We start from the raw sequence: 13,849 nt of genomic DNA, 5'->3' as shown, positions 1-13,849 counted from the left end.
CACAAAGCAACGCATCGCTGGCAGCAGTATAGATTTGGGGGTTGTGAAGAATAATGACAGGGAGGCTGAAGAAGGGAAAGAAAAGTCCCAGAAGTCCTGCAGGCTTCCTTGCTAAATGCAGCTGGCCATAGAGTGCACCTTCATTACTGCGAGGTAAATACATTAAAAATGTTGAGGAGAGACAAATTGAAAAATAGATATTAGGAGGAAAGCACTGGAACCTGCTTTATTATTTCAATTAGTCTTGAAAACATAGAACATTTCTCTCCTGAAAGCTGGTAAAAATATGGAACGCTTCACGAATTTGCGTGTCATCCTTGCGCAGGGGCCATGCTAATCTTCTCTGTATCGTTCCAATTTTAGTATATGTGCCGCCGAAGCGAGCACACTTCATTGATGAACCTACAATGTTTATAAACTCTCTAAATCTACGGTCTCTAGACATAGGGTGGCCTGGCAGAGATGCTCGTATGGCCAGTAAGCATTCAAATCTGAGCCAATGGGCAAAAATGCATGAAGAGTAACAATCCATTATTCTTCACTGCATTTGTGGTCCAAGACTTCACCAATTGGAAGTATGTAGATTATGCCAGGGTTGCAAAGGCTCATGGTTCAGGCTACTGACAAGGAACATTGTGACATCATGCTGCCTGTGGAACAGTGATATTAAAGGTGAGACAGCTGCACAGTAGGTTAGGTGAAGGGCTCTGAGAGGTGAAAGGCAGCATGCTTGGGTCCCTGGACAAGGTGAGCCTATGACAAGGTGTCTGAATTTTCGCCTGTATTGTAATATTAAACACTTTATTGTTGTACCCGCCTGCTGATTAAGGAGTCCTCAAGATCAGCTCCACACAGACGTGGAACTGATGATGTTAATGCAGAATATTTAAGAAACTGAGGCTGATCTAAAACATTTCCTTGGACCTAGGACCATTTCCCCTGACTTTTAGGTCCTTCGTCCTCCTAAAGTCCTTTGTATAAGTTAGGAACACCTGACAGAACAGAATTTCAGGAGGTCAGGTGGGTTTACTTGTGTCTTCTGGTTGTGAGCAGTAAACGTGGCTAAAAAGGTTGATGGAATGGTGTTTTAAAACACACACACACACACACACACACAACTTCTGGTCCTCTTAAGGACAAAAGTATGGGTAATCCTACATGGGGCCAGTGGCGCAATGGATAACGCGTCTGACTACGGATCAGAAGATTGTAGGTTCGACTCCTATCTGGCTCGAAAGGGTCATAGGTCCCTGTTTTATGGTATTCCTGTGGAATTCTTATTTACCTCAGACTTGTTGTAGGTTCAATATTCTCGAGCAGGACTCATCCAGCAGTCGTTCCATGGTAGGGCTGCAGTAATAGGACCACGGCTAGTTAAAAGTTTCCCATTTGCTGCTGGATTCTATGTGAAGGCCGTCATGTGGTGTGCTGCTTTTGTATTTCAACATGGGTCTCTGAGTCTCTAAACTAGGAAAAAATCTTGTTGAGAAAAGTGTGTGTGAGAGGGTCTGTGGGTGCAGGCAGGTGTGTGCACTTGAGTGCTGACCCATTTACATGTGTGAGAGGGACAAGCAAATTGCCTGTGGGATGTAGGCCTACAACTGGAACCAAGCAGCCAGGCAGAACCACAGGTAAGGAGAGAGGAAGGCAGTTCATTATTAGAGCAGGATCATGAGCATCTTGCCCTGCTCCCTTCTGCCCCGATCGGCCACGATCGGCCACGACCTCTCTATTAGGGTGGAGGGTGAACATTTCTTGGACCTCAGAAACTGAGGGATGCAGCGCCGATATGTCCTCCAAGGGCCTAGAGGACCTGGTGCCCAATCATGCCTGGTGTTTTTCAGCTTACCCGACCAATCTGGTTGCAAGGCGGATTTTAACAGTACTGCTGAAAAGGGACTCCCAGACAGCCCTGAGGCCATCATTTGCATAGGCCCTCCCCTTCTCTTTCTCTTGCTTCCCACAAAGCAACGCATCGCTGGCAGCAGTATAGATTTGGGGGTTGTGAAGAATAATGACAGGGAGGCTGAAGAAGGGAAAGAAAAGTCCCAGAAGTCCTGCAGGCTTCCTTGCTAAATGCAGCTGGCCATAGAGTGCACCTTCATTACTGCGAGGTAAATACATTAAAAATGTTGAGGAGAGACAAATTGAAAAATAGATATTAGGAGGAAAGCACTGGAACCTGCTTTATTATTTCAATTAGTCTTGAAAACATAGAACATTTCTCTCCTGAAAGCTGGTAAAAATATGGAACGCTTCACGAATTTGCGTGTCATCCTTGCGCAGGGGCCATGCTAATCTTCTCTGTATCGTTCCAATTTTAGTATATGTGCCGCCGAAGCGAGCACACTTCATTGATGAACCTACAATGTTTATAAACTCTCTAAATCTACGGTCTCTAGACATAGGGTGGCCTGGCAGAGATGCTCGTATGGCCAGTAAGCATTCAAATCTGAGCCAATGGGCAAAAATGCATGAAGAGTAACAATCCATTATTCTTCACTGCATTTGTGGTCCAAGACTTCACCAATTGGAAGTATGTAGATTATGCCAGGGTTGCAAAGGCTCATGGTTCAGGCTACTGACAAGGAACATTGTGACATCATGCTGCCTGTGGAACAGTGATATTAAAGGTGAGACAGCTGCACAGTAGGTTAGGTGAAGGGCTCTGAGAGGTGAAAGGCAGCATGCATGGGTCCCTGGACAAGGTGAGCCTATGACAAGGTGTCTGAATTTTCGCCTGTATTGTAATATTAAACACTTTATTGTTGTACCCGCCTGCTGATTAAGGAGTCCTCAAGATCAGCTCCACACAGACGTGGAACTGATGATGTTAATGCAGAATATTTAAGAAACTGAGGCTGATCTAAAACATTTCCTTGGACCTAGGACCATTTCCCCTGACTTTTAGGTCCTTCGTCCTCCTAAAGTCCTTTGTATAAGTTAGGAACACCTGACAGAACAGAATTTCAGGAGGTCAGGTGGGTTTACTTGTGTCTTCTGGTTGTGAGCAGTAAACGTGGCTAAAAAGGTTGATGGAATGGTGTTTTAAAACACACACACACACACACACAACTTCTGGTCCTCTTAAGGACAAAAGTATGGGTAATCCTACATGGGGCCAGTGGCGCAATGGATAACGCGTCTGACTACGGATCAGAAGATTGTAGGTTCGACTCCTATCTGGCTCGAAAGGGTCATAGGTCCCTGTTTTATGGTATTCCTGTGGAATTCTTATTTACCTCAGACTTGTTGTAGGTTCAATATTCTCGAGCAGGACTCATCCAGCAGTCGTTCCATGGTAGGGCTGCAGTAATAGGACCACGGCTAGTTAAAAGTTTCCCATTTGCTGCTGGATTCTATGTGAAGGCCGTCATGTGGTGTGCTGCTTTTGTATTTCAACATGGGTCTCTGAGTCTCTAAACTAGGAAAAAATCTTGTTGAGAAAAGTGTGTGTGAGAGGGTCTGTGGGTGCAGGCAGGTGTGTGCACTTGAGTGCTGACCCATTTACATGTGTGAGAGGGACAAGCAAATTGCCTGTGGGATGTAGGCCTACAACTGGAACCAAGCAGCCAGGCAGAACCACAGGTAAGGAGAGAGGAAGGCAGTTCATTATTAGAGCAGGATCATGAGCATCTTGCCCTGCTCCCTTCTGCCCCGATCGGCCACGATCGGCCAAGACCTCTCTATTAGGGTGGAGGGTGAACATTTCTTGGACCTCAGAAACTGAGGGATGCAGCGCCGATATGTCCTCCAAGGGCCTAGAGGACCTGGTGCCCAATCATGCCTGGTGTTTTTCAGCTTACCCGACCAATCTGGTTGCAAGGCGGATTTTAACAGTACTGCTGAAAAGGGACTCCCAGACAGCCCTGAGGCCATCATTTGCATAGGCCCTCCCCTTCTCTTTCTCTTGCTTCCCACAAAGCAACGCATCGCTGGCAGCAGTATAGATTTGGGGGTTGTGAAGAATAATGACAGGGAGGCTGAAGAAGGGAAAGAAAAGTCCCAGAAGTCCTGCAGGCTTCCTTGCTAAATGCAGCTGGCCATAGAGTGCACCTTCATTACTGCGAGGTAAATACATTAAAAATGCTGAGGAGAGACAAATTGAAAAATAGATATTAGGAGGAAAGCACTGGAACCTGCTTTATTATTTCAATTAGTCTTGAAAACATAGAACATTTCTCTCCTGAAAGCTGGTAAAAATATGGAACGCTTCACGAATTTGCGTGTCATCCTTGCGCAGGGGCCATGCTAATCTTCTCTGTATCGTTCCAATTTTAGTATATGTGCCGCCGAAGCGAGCACACTTCATTGATGAACCTACAATGTTTATAAACTCTCTAAATCTACGGTCTCTAGACATAGGGTGGCCTGGCAGAGATGCTCGTATGGCCAGTAAGCATTCAAATCTGAGCCAATGGGCAAAAATGCATGAAGAGTAACAATCCATTATTCTTCACTGCATTTGTGGTCCAAGACTTCACCAATTGGAAGTATGTAGATTATGCCAGGGTTGCAAAGGCTCATGGTTCAGGCTACTGACAAGGAACATTGTGACATCATGCTGCCTGTGGAACAGTGATATTAAAGGTGAGACAGCTGCACAGTAGGTTAGGTGAAGGGCTCTGAGAGGTGAAAGGCAGCATGCTTGGGTCCCTGGACAAGGTGAGCCTATGACAAGGTGTCTGAATTTTCGCCTGTATTGTAATATTAAACACTTTATTGTTGTACCCGCCTGCTGATTAAGGAGTCCTCAAGATCAGCTCCACACAGACGTGGAACTGATGATGTGAATGCAGAATATTTAAGAAACTGAGGCTGATCTAAAACATTTCCTTGGACCTAGGACCATTTCCCCTGACTTTTAGGTCCTTCGTCCTCCTAAAGTCCTTTGTATAAGTTAGGAACACCTGACAGAACAGAATTTCAGGAGGTCAGGTGGGTTTACTTGTGTCTTCTGGTTGTGAGCAGTAAACGTGGCTAAAAAGGTTGATGGAATGGTGTTTTAAAACACACACACACACACACACACACAACTTCTGGTCCTCTTAAGGACAAAAGTATGGGTAATCCTACATGGGGCCAGTGGCGCAATGGATAACGCGTCTGACTACGGATCAGAAGATTGTAGGTTCGACTCCTATCTGGCTCGAAAGGGTCATAGGTCCCTGTTTTATGGTATTCCTGTGGAATTCTTATTTACCTCAGACTTGTTGTAGGTTCAATATTCTCGAGCAGGACTCATCCAGCAGTCGTTCCATGGTAGGGCTGCAGTAATAGGACCACGGCTAGTTAAAAGTTTCCCATTTGCTGCTGGATTCTATGTGAAGGCCGTCATGTGGTGTGCTGCTTTTGTATTTCAACATGGGTCTCTGAGTCTCTAAACTAGGAAAAAATCTTGTTGAGAAAAGTGTGTGTGAGAGGGTCTGTGGGTGCAGGCAGGTGTGTGCACTTGAGTGCTGACTCATTTACATGTGTGAGAGGGACAAGCAAATTGCCTGTGGGATGTAGGCCTACAACTGGAACCAAGCAGCCAGGCAGAACCACAGGTAAGGAGAGAGGAAGGCAGTTCATTATTAGAGCAGGATCATGAGCATCTTGCCCTGCTCCCTTCTGCCCCGATCGGCCCCGATCGGCCAAGACCTCTCTATTAGGGTGGAGGGTGAACATTTCTTGGACCTCAGAAACTGAGGGATGCAGCGCCGATATGTCCTCCAAGGGCCTAGAGGACCTGGTGCCCAATCATGCCTGGTGTTTTTCAGCTTACCCGACCAATCTGGTTGCAAGGCGGATTTTAACAGTACTGCTGAAAAGGGACTCCCAGACAGCCCTGAGGCCATCATTTGCATAGGCCCTCCCCTTCTCTTTCTCTTGCTTCCCACAAAGCAACGCATCGCTGGCAGCAGTATAGATTTGGGGGTTGTGAAGAATAATGACAGGGAGGCTGAAGAAGGGAAAGAAAAGTCCCAGAAGTCCTGCAGGCTTCCTTGCTAAATGCAGCTGGCCATAGAGTGCACCTTCATTACTGCGAGGTAAATACATTAAAAATGTTGAGGAGAGACAAATTGAAAAATAGATATTAGGAGGAAAGCACTGGAACCTGCTTTATTATTTCAATTAGTCTTGAAAACATAGAACATTTCTCTCCTGAAAGCTGGTAAAAATATGGAACGCTTCACGAATTTGCGTGTCATCCTTGCGCAGGGGCCATGCTAATCTTCTCTGTATCGTTCCAATTTTAGTATATGTGCCGCCGAAGCGAGCACACTTCATTGATGAACCTACAATGTTTATAAACTCTCTAAATCTACGGTCTCTAGACATAGGGTGGCCTGGCAGAGATGCTCGTATGGCCAGTAAGCATTCAAATCTGAGCCAATGGGCAAAAATGCATGAAGAGTAACAATCCATTATTCTTCACTGCATTTGTGGTCCAAGACTTCACCAATTGGAAGTATGTAGATTATGCCAGGGTTGCAAAGGCTCATGGTTCAGGCTACTGACAAGGAACATTGTGACATCATGCTGCCTGTGGAACAGTGATATTAAAGGTGAGACAGCTGCACAGTAGGTTAGGTGAAGGGCTCTGAGAGGTGAAAGGCAGCATGCTTGGGTCCCTGGACAAGGTGAGCCTATGACAAGGTGTCTGAATTTTCGCCTGTATTGTAATATTAAACACTTTATTGTTGTACCCGCCTGCTGATTAAGGAGTCCTCAAGATCAGCTCCACACAGACGTGGAACTGATGATGTTAATGCAGAATATTTAAGAAACTGAGGCTGATCTAAAACATTTCCTTGGACCTAGGACCATTTCCCCTGACTTTTAGGTCCTTCGTCCTCCTAAAGTCCTTTGTATAAGTTAGGAACACCTGACAGAACAGAATTTCAGGAGGTCAGGTGGGTTTACTTGTGTCTTCTGGTTGTGAGCAGTAAACGTGGCTAAAAAGGTTGATGGAATGGTGTTTTAAAACACACACACACACACACACACACAACTTCTGGTCCTCTTAAGGACAAAAGTATGGGTAATCCTACATGGGGCCAGTGGCGCAATGGATAACGCGTCTGACTACGGATCAGAAGATTGTAGGTTCGACTCCTATCTGGCTCGAAAGGGTCATAGGTCCCTGTTTTATGGTATTCCTGTGGAATTCTTATTTACCTCAGACTTGTTGTAGGTTCAATATTCTCGAGCAGGACTCATCCAGCAGTCGTTCCATGGTAGGGCTGCAGTAATAGGACCACGGCTAGTTAAAAGTTTCCCATTTGCTGCTGGATTCTATGTGAAGGCCGTCATGTGGTGTGCTGCTTTTGTATTTCAACATGGGTCTCTGAGTCTCTAAACTAGGAAAAAATCTTGTTGAGAAAAGTGTGTGTGAGAGGGTCTGTGGGTGCAGGCAGGTGTGTGCACTTGAGTGCTGACCCATTTACATGTGTGAGAGGGACAAGCAAATTGCCTGTGGGATGTAGGCCTACAACTGGAACCAAGCAGCCAGGCAGAACCACAGGTAAGGAGAGAGGAAGGCAGTTCATTATTAGAGCAGGATCATGAGCATCTTGCCCTGCTCCCTTCTGCCCCGATCGGCCACGATCGGCCAAGACCTCTCTATTAGGGTGGAGGGTGAACATTTCTTGGACCTCAGAAACTGAGGGATGCAGCGCCGATATGTCCTCCAAGGGCCTAGAGGACCTGGTGCCCAATCATGCCTGGTGTTTTTCAGCTTACCCGACCAATCTGGTTGCAAGGCGGATTTTAACAGTACTGCTGAAAAGGGACTCCCAGACAGCCCTGAGGCCATCATTTGCATAGGCCCTCCCCTTCTCTTTCTCTTGCTTCCCACAAAGCAACGCATCGCTGGCAGCAGTATAGATTTGGGGGTTGTGAAGAATAATGACAGGGAGGCTGAAGAAGGGAAAGAAAAGTCCCAGAAGTCCTGCAGGCTTCCTTGCTAAATGCAGCTGGCCATAGAGTGCACCTTCATTACTGCGAGGTAAATACATTAAAAATGTTGAGGAGAGACAAATTGAAAAATAGATATTAGGAGGAAAGCACTGGAACCTGCTTTATTATTTCAATTAGTCTTGAAAACATAGAACATTTCTCTCCTGAAAGCTGGTAAAAATATGGAACGCTTCACGAATTTGCGTGTCATCCTTGCGCAGGGGCCATGCTAATCTTCTCTGTATCGTTCCAATTTTAGTATATGTGCCGCCGAAGCGAGCACACTTCATTGATGAACCTACAATGTTTATAAACTCTCTAAATCTACGGTCTCTAGACATAGGGTGGCCTGGCAGAGATGCTCGTATGGCCAGTAAGCATTCAAATCTGAGCCAATGGGCAAAAATGCATGAAGAGTAACAATCCATTATTCTTCACTGCATTTGTGGTCCAAGACTTCACCAATTGGAAGTATGTAGATTATGCCAGGGTTGCAAAGGCTCATGGTTCAGGCTACTGACAAGGAACATTGTGACATCATGCTGCCTGTGGAACAGTGATATTAAAGGTGAGACAGCTGCACAGTAGGTTAGGTGAAGGGCTCTGAGAGGTGAAAGGCAGCATGCATGGGTCCCTGGACAAGGTGAGCCTATGACAAGGTGTCTGAATTTTCGCCTGTATTGTAATATTAAACACTTTATTGTTGTACCCGCCTGCTGATTAAGGAGTCCTCAAGATCAGCTCCACACAGACGTGGAACTGATGATGTTAATGCAGAATATTTAAGAAACTGAGGCTGATCTAAAACATTTCCTTGGACCTAGGACCATTTCCCCTGACTTTTAGGTCCTTCGTCCTCCTAAAGTCCTTTGTATAAGTTAGGAACACCTGACAGAACAGAATTTCAGGAGGTCAGGTGGGTTTACTTGTGTCTTCTGGTTGTGAGCAGTAAACGTGGCTAAAAAGGTTGATGGAATGGTGTTTTAAAACACACACACACACACACACAACTTCTGGTCCTCTTAAGGACAAAAGTATGGGTAATCCTACATGGGGCCAGTGGCGCAATGGATAACGCGTCTGACTACGGATCAGAAGATTGTAGGTTCGACTCCTATCTGGCTCGAAAGGGTCATAGGTCCCTGTTTTATGGTATTCCTGTGGAATTCTTATTTACCTCAGACTTGTTGTAGGTTCAATATTCTCGAGCAGGACTCATCCAGCAGTCGTTCCATGGTAGGGCTGCAGTAATAGGACCACGGCTAGTTAAAAGTTTCCCATTTGCTGCTGGATTCTATGTGAAGGCCGTCATGTGGTGTGCTGCTTTTGTATTTCAACATGGGTCTCTGAGTCTCTAAACTAGGAAAAAATCTTGTTGAGAAAAGTGTGTGTGAGAGGGTCTGTGGGTGCAGGCAGGTGTGTGCACTTGAGTGCTGACTCATTTACATGTGTGAGAGGGACAAGCAAATTGCCTGTGGGATGTAGGCCTACAACTGGAACCAAGCAGCCAGGCAGAACCACAGGTAAGGAGAGAGGAAGGCAGTTCATTATTAGAGCAGGATCATGAGCATCTTGCCCTGCTCCCTTCTGCCCCGATCGGCCCCGATCGGCCAAGACCTCTCTATTAGGGTGGAGGGTGAACATTTCTTGGACCTCAGAAACTGAGGGATGCAGCGCCGATATGTCCTCCAAGGGCCTAGAGGACCTGGTGCCCAATCATGCCTGGTGTTTTTCAGCTTACCCGACCAATCTGGTTGCAAGGCGGATTTTAACAGTACTGCTGAAAAGGGACTCCCAGACAGCCCTGAGGCCATCATTTGCATAGGCCCTCCCCTTCTCTTTCTCTTGCTTCCCACAAAGCAACGCATCGCTGGCAGCAGTATAGATTTGGGGGTTGTGAAGAATAATGACAGGGAGGCTGAAGAAGGGAAAGAAAAGTCCCAGAAGTCCTGCAGGCTTCCTTGCTAAATGCAGCTGGCCATAGAGTGCACCTTCATTACTGCGAGGTAAATACATTAAAAATGTTGAGGAGAGACAAATTGAAAAATAGATATTAGGAGGAAAGCACTGGAACCTGCTTTATTATTTCAATTAGTCTTGAAAACATAGAACATTTCTCTCCTGAAAGCTGGTAAAAATATGGAACGCTTCACGAATTTGCGTGTCATCCTTGCGCAGGGGCCATGCTAATCTTCTCTGTATCGTTCCAATTTTAGTATATGTGCCGCCGAAGCGAGCACACTTCATTGATGAACCTACAATGTTTATAAACTCTCTAAATCTACGGTCTCTAGACATAGGGTGGCCTGGCAGAGATGCTCGTATGGCCAGTAAGCATTCAAATCTGAGCCAATGGGCAAAAATGCATGAAGAGTAACAATCCATTATTCTTCACTGCATTTGTGGTCCAAGACTTCACCAATTGGAAGTATGTAGATTATGCCAGGGTTGCAAAGGCTCATGGTTCAGGCTACTGACAAGGAACATTGTGACATCATGCTGCCTGTGGAACAGTGATATTAAAGGTGAGACAGCTGCACAGTAGGTTAGGTGAAGGGCTCTGAGAGGTGAAAGGCAGCATGCTTGGGTCCCTGGACAAGGTGAGCCTATGACAAGGTGTCTGAATTTTCGCCTGTATTGTAATATTAAACACTTTATTGTTGTACCCGCCTGCTGATTAAGGAGTCCTCAAGATCAGCTCCACACAGACGTGGAACTGATGATGTTAATGCAGAATATTTAAGAAACTGAGGCTGATCTAAAACATTTCCTTGGACCTAGGACCATTTCCCCTGACTTTTAGGTCCTTCGTCCTCCTAAAGTCCTTTGTATAAGTTAGGAACACCTGACAGAACAGAATTTCAGGAGGTCAGGTGGGTTTACTTGTGTCTTCTGGTTGTGAGCAGTAAACGTGGCTAAAAAGGTTGATGGAATGGTGTTTTAAAACACACACACACACACACACACACAACTTCTGGTCCTCTTAAGGACAAAAGTATGGGTAATCCTACATGGGGCCAGTGGCGCAATGGATAACGCGTCTGACTACGGATCAGAAGATTGTAGGTTCGACTCCTATCTGGCTCGAAAGGGTCATAGGTCCCTGTTTTATGGTATTCCTGTGGAATTCTTATTTACCTCAGACTTGTTGTAGGTTCAATATTCTCGAGCAGGACTCATCCAGCAGTCGTTCCATGGTAGGGCTGCAGTAATAGGACCACGGCTAGTTAAAAGTTTCCCATTTGCTGCTGGATTCTATGTGAAGGCCGTCATGTGGTGTGCTGCTTTTGTATTTCAACATGGGTCTCTGAGTCTCTAAACTAGGAAAAAATCTTGTTGAGAAAAGTGTGTGTGAGAGGGTCTGTGGGTGCAGGCAGGTGTGTGCACTTGAGTGCTGACCCATTTACATGTGTGAGAGGGACAAGCAAATTGCCTGTGGGATGTAGGCCTACAACTGGAACCAAGCAGCCAGGCAGAACCACAGGTAAGGAGAGAGGAAGGCAGTTCATTATTAGAGCAGGATCATGAGCATCTTGCCCTGCTCCCTTCTGCCCCGATCGGCCACGATCGGCCACGACCTCTCTATTAGGGTGGAGGGTGAACATTTCTTGGACCTCAGAAACTGAGGGATGCAGCGCCGATATGTCCTCCAAGGGCCTAGAGGACCTGGTGCCCAATCATGCCTGGTGTTTTTCAGCTTACCCGACCAATCTGGTTGCAAGGCGGATTTTAACAGTACTGCTGAAAAGGGACTCCCAGACAGCCCTGAGGCCATCATTTGCATAGGCCCTCCCCTTCTCTTTCTCTTGCTTCCCACAAAGCAACGCATCGCTGGCAGCAGTATAGATTTGGGGGTTGTGAAGAATAATGACAGGGAGGCTGAAGAAGGGAAAGAAAAGTCCCAGAAGTCCTGCAGGCTTCCTTGCTAAATGCAGCTGGCCATAGAGTGCACCTTCATTACTGCGAGGTAAATACATTAAAAATGTTGAGGAGAGACAAATTGAAAAATAGATATTAGGAGGAAAGCACTGGAACCTGCTTTATTATTTCAATTAGTCTTGAAAACATAGAACATTTCTCTCCTGAAAGCTGGTAAAAATATGGAACGCTTCACGAATTTGCGTGTCATCCTTGCGCAGGGGCCATGCTAATCTTCTCTGTATCGTTCCAATTTTAGTATATGTGCCGCCGAAGCGAGCACACTTCATTGATGAACCTACAATGTTTATAAACTCTCTAAATCTACGGTCTCTAGACATAGGGTGGCCTGGCAGAGATGCTCGTATGGCCAGTAAGCATTCAAATCTGAGCCAATGGGCAAAAATGCATGAAGAGTAACAATCCATTATTCTTCACTGCATTTGTGGTCCAAGACTTCACCAATTGGAAGTATGTAGATTATGCCAGGGTTGCAAAGGCTCATGGTTCAGGCTACTGACAAGGAACATTGTGACATCATGCTGCCTGTGGAACAGTGATATTAAAGGTGAGACAGCTGCACAGTAGGTTAGGTGAAGGGCTCTGAGAGGTGAAAGGCAGCATGCATGGGTCCCTGGACAAGGTGAGCCTATGACAAGGTGTCTGAATTTTCGCCTGTATTGTAATATTAAACACTTTATTGTTGTACCCGCCTGCTGATTAAGGAGTCCTCAAGATCAGCTCCACACAGACGTGGAACTGATGATGTTAATGCAGAATATTTAAGAAACTGAGGCTGATCTAAAACATTTCCTTGGACCTAGGACCATTTCCCCTGACTTTTAGGTCCTTCGTCCTCCTAAAGTCCTTTGTATAAGTTAGGAACACCTGACAGAACAGAATTTCAGGAGGTCAGGTGGGTTTACTTGTGTCTTCTGGTTGTGAGCAGTAAACGTGGCTAAAAAGGTTGATGGAATGGTGTTTTAAAACACACACACACACACACACAACTTCTGGTCCTCTTAAGGACAAAAGTATGGGTAATCCTACATGGGGCCAGTGGCGCAATGGATAACGCGTCTGACTACGGATCAGAAGATTGTAGGTTCGACTCCTATCTGGCTCGAAAGGGTCATAGGTCCCTGTTTTATGGTATTCCTGTGGAATTCTTATTTACCTCAGACTTGTTGTAGGTTCAATATTCTCGAGCAGGACTCATCCAGCAGTCGTTCCATGGTAGGGCTGCAGTAATAGGACCACGGCTAGTTAAAAGTTTCCCATTTGCTGCTGGATTCTATGTGAAGGCCGTCATGTGGTGTGCTGCTTTTGTATTTCAACATGGGTCTCTGAGTCTCTAAACTAGGAAAAAATCTTGTTGAGAAAAGTGTGTGTGAGAGGGTCTGTGGGTGCAGGCAGGTGTGTGCACTTGAGTGCTGACCCATTTACATGTGTGAGAGGGACAAGCAAATTGCCTGTGGGATGTAGGCCTACAACTGGAACCAAGCAGCCAGGCAGAACCACAGGTAAGGAGAGAGGAAGGCAGTTCATTATTAGAGCAGGATCATGAGCATCTTGCCCTGCTCCCTTCTGCCCCGATCGGCCACGATCGGCCAAGACCTCTCTATTAGGGTGGAGGGTGAACATTTCTTGGACCTCAGAAACTGAGGGATGCAGCGCCGATATGTCCTCCAAGGGCCTAGAGGACCTGGTGCCCAATCATGCCTGGTGTTTTTCAGCTTACCCGACCAATCTGGTTGCAAGGCGGATTTTAACAGTACTGCTGAAAAGGGACTCCCAGACAGCCCTGAGGCCATCATTTGCATAGGCCCTCCCCTTCTCTTTCTCTTGCTTCCCACAAAGCAACGCATCGCTGGCAGCAGTATAGATTTGGGGGTTGTGAAGAATAATGACAGGGAGGCTGAAGAAGGGAAAGAAAAGTCCCAGAAGTCCTGCAGGCTTCCTTGCTAAATGCAGCTGGCCATAGAGT

General features: G+C 46.1%; 14 non-coding genes across 14 annotated transcripts; 7 read left to right on the top strand and 7 right to left on the bottom strand.

Moving 5' to 3' along the window:
• Positions 1-280: 280 nt before the first annotated feature.
• Positions 281-387, bottom strand: LOC146819041 (U6 spliceosomal RNA). Its single transcript, XR_014963885.1, has one exon. It is a non-coding gene; the product is annotated as a U6 spliceosomal RNA (small nuclear RNA).
• Positions 388-1,161: 774 nt separating this feature from the next.
• TRNAR-ACG (transfer RNA arginine (anticodon ACG)) lies at positions 1,162-1,234 on the top strand. Its single transcript has one exon. It is a non-coding gene; the product is annotated as a tRNA-Arg (tRNA).
• A 1,007-nt stretch (positions 1,235-2,241) lies between these two features.
• Positions 2,242-2,348, bottom strand: LOC146819039 (U6 spliceosomal RNA). Its single transcript, XR_014963884.1, has one exon. It is a non-coding gene; the product is annotated as a U6 spliceosomal RNA (small nuclear RNA).
• A 770-nt stretch (positions 2,349-3,118) lies between these two features.
• TRNAR-ACG (transfer RNA arginine (anticodon ACG)) lies at positions 3,119-3,191 on the top strand. Its single transcript has one exon. It is a non-coding gene; the product is annotated as a tRNA-Arg (tRNA).
• Positions 3,192-4,198: 1,007 nt separating this feature from the next.
• On the bottom strand, positions 4,199-4,305 carry LOC146819037 (U6 spliceosomal RNA). Its single transcript, XR_014963882.1, has one exon. It is a non-coding gene; the product is annotated as a U6 spliceosomal RNA (small nuclear RNA).
• A 774-nt stretch (positions 4,306-5,079) lies between these two features.
• TRNAR-ACG (transfer RNA arginine (anticodon ACG)) lies at positions 5,080-5,152 on the top strand. The gene has a single exon. It is a non-coding gene; the product is annotated as a tRNA-Arg (tRNA).
• Positions 5,153-6,159: 1,007 nt separating this feature from the next.
• On the bottom strand, positions 6,160-6,266 carry LOC146819035 (U6 spliceosomal RNA). Its single transcript, XR_014963881.1, has one exon. It is a non-coding gene; the product is annotated as a U6 spliceosomal RNA (small nuclear RNA).
• Positions 6,267-7,040: 774 nt separating this feature from the next.
• Positions 7,041-7,113, top strand: TRNAR-ACG (transfer RNA arginine (anticodon ACG)). The gene has a single exon. It is a non-coding gene; the product is annotated as a tRNA-Arg (tRNA).
• A 1,007-nt stretch (positions 7,114-8,120) lies between these two features.
• On the bottom strand, positions 8,121-8,227 carry LOC146819033 (U6 spliceosomal RNA). Its single transcript, XR_014963880.1, has one exon. It is a non-coding gene; the product is annotated as a U6 spliceosomal RNA (small nuclear RNA).
• A 770-nt stretch (positions 8,228-8,997) lies between these two features.
• Positions 8,998-9,070, top strand: TRNAR-ACG (transfer RNA arginine (anticodon ACG)). The gene has a single exon. It is a non-coding gene; the product is annotated as a tRNA-Arg (tRNA).
• Positions 9,071-10,077: 1,007 nt separating this feature from the next.
• LOC146819031 (U6 spliceosomal RNA) lies at positions 10,078-10,184 on the bottom strand. Its single transcript, XR_014963879.1, has one exon. It is a non-coding gene; the product is annotated as a U6 spliceosomal RNA (small nuclear RNA).
• Positions 10,185-10,958: 774 nt separating this feature from the next.
• Positions 10,959-11,031, top strand: TRNAR-ACG (transfer RNA arginine (anticodon ACG)). Its single transcript has one exon. It is a non-coding gene; the product is annotated as a tRNA-Arg (tRNA).
• Positions 11,032-12,038: 1,007 nt separating this feature from the next.
• Positions 12,039-12,145, bottom strand: LOC146819029 (U6 spliceosomal RNA). Its single transcript, XR_014963878.1, has one exon. It is a non-coding gene; the product is annotated as a U6 spliceosomal RNA (small nuclear RNA).
• A 770-nt stretch (positions 12,146-12,915) lies between these two features.
• TRNAR-ACG (transfer RNA arginine (anticodon ACG)) lies at positions 12,916-12,988 on the top strand. The gene has a single exon. It is a non-coding gene; the product is annotated as a tRNA-Arg (tRNA).
• The last annotated feature ends 861 nt before the right edge of the window (positions 12,989-13,849 follow it).

The sequence above is a fragment of the Triturus cristatus genome, chromosome 6 (assembly GCF_964204655.1).
Source record: "Triturus cristatus chromosome 6, aTriCri1.1, whole genome shotgun sequence".
Lineage (NCBI taxonomy): Eukaryota > Metazoa > Chordata > Amphibia > Caudata > Salamandridae > Triturus > Triturus cristatus.
Note: the sequence above shows the minus strand (reverse complement) of the source record. Positions and strands in the feature narration are given on the sequence as shown.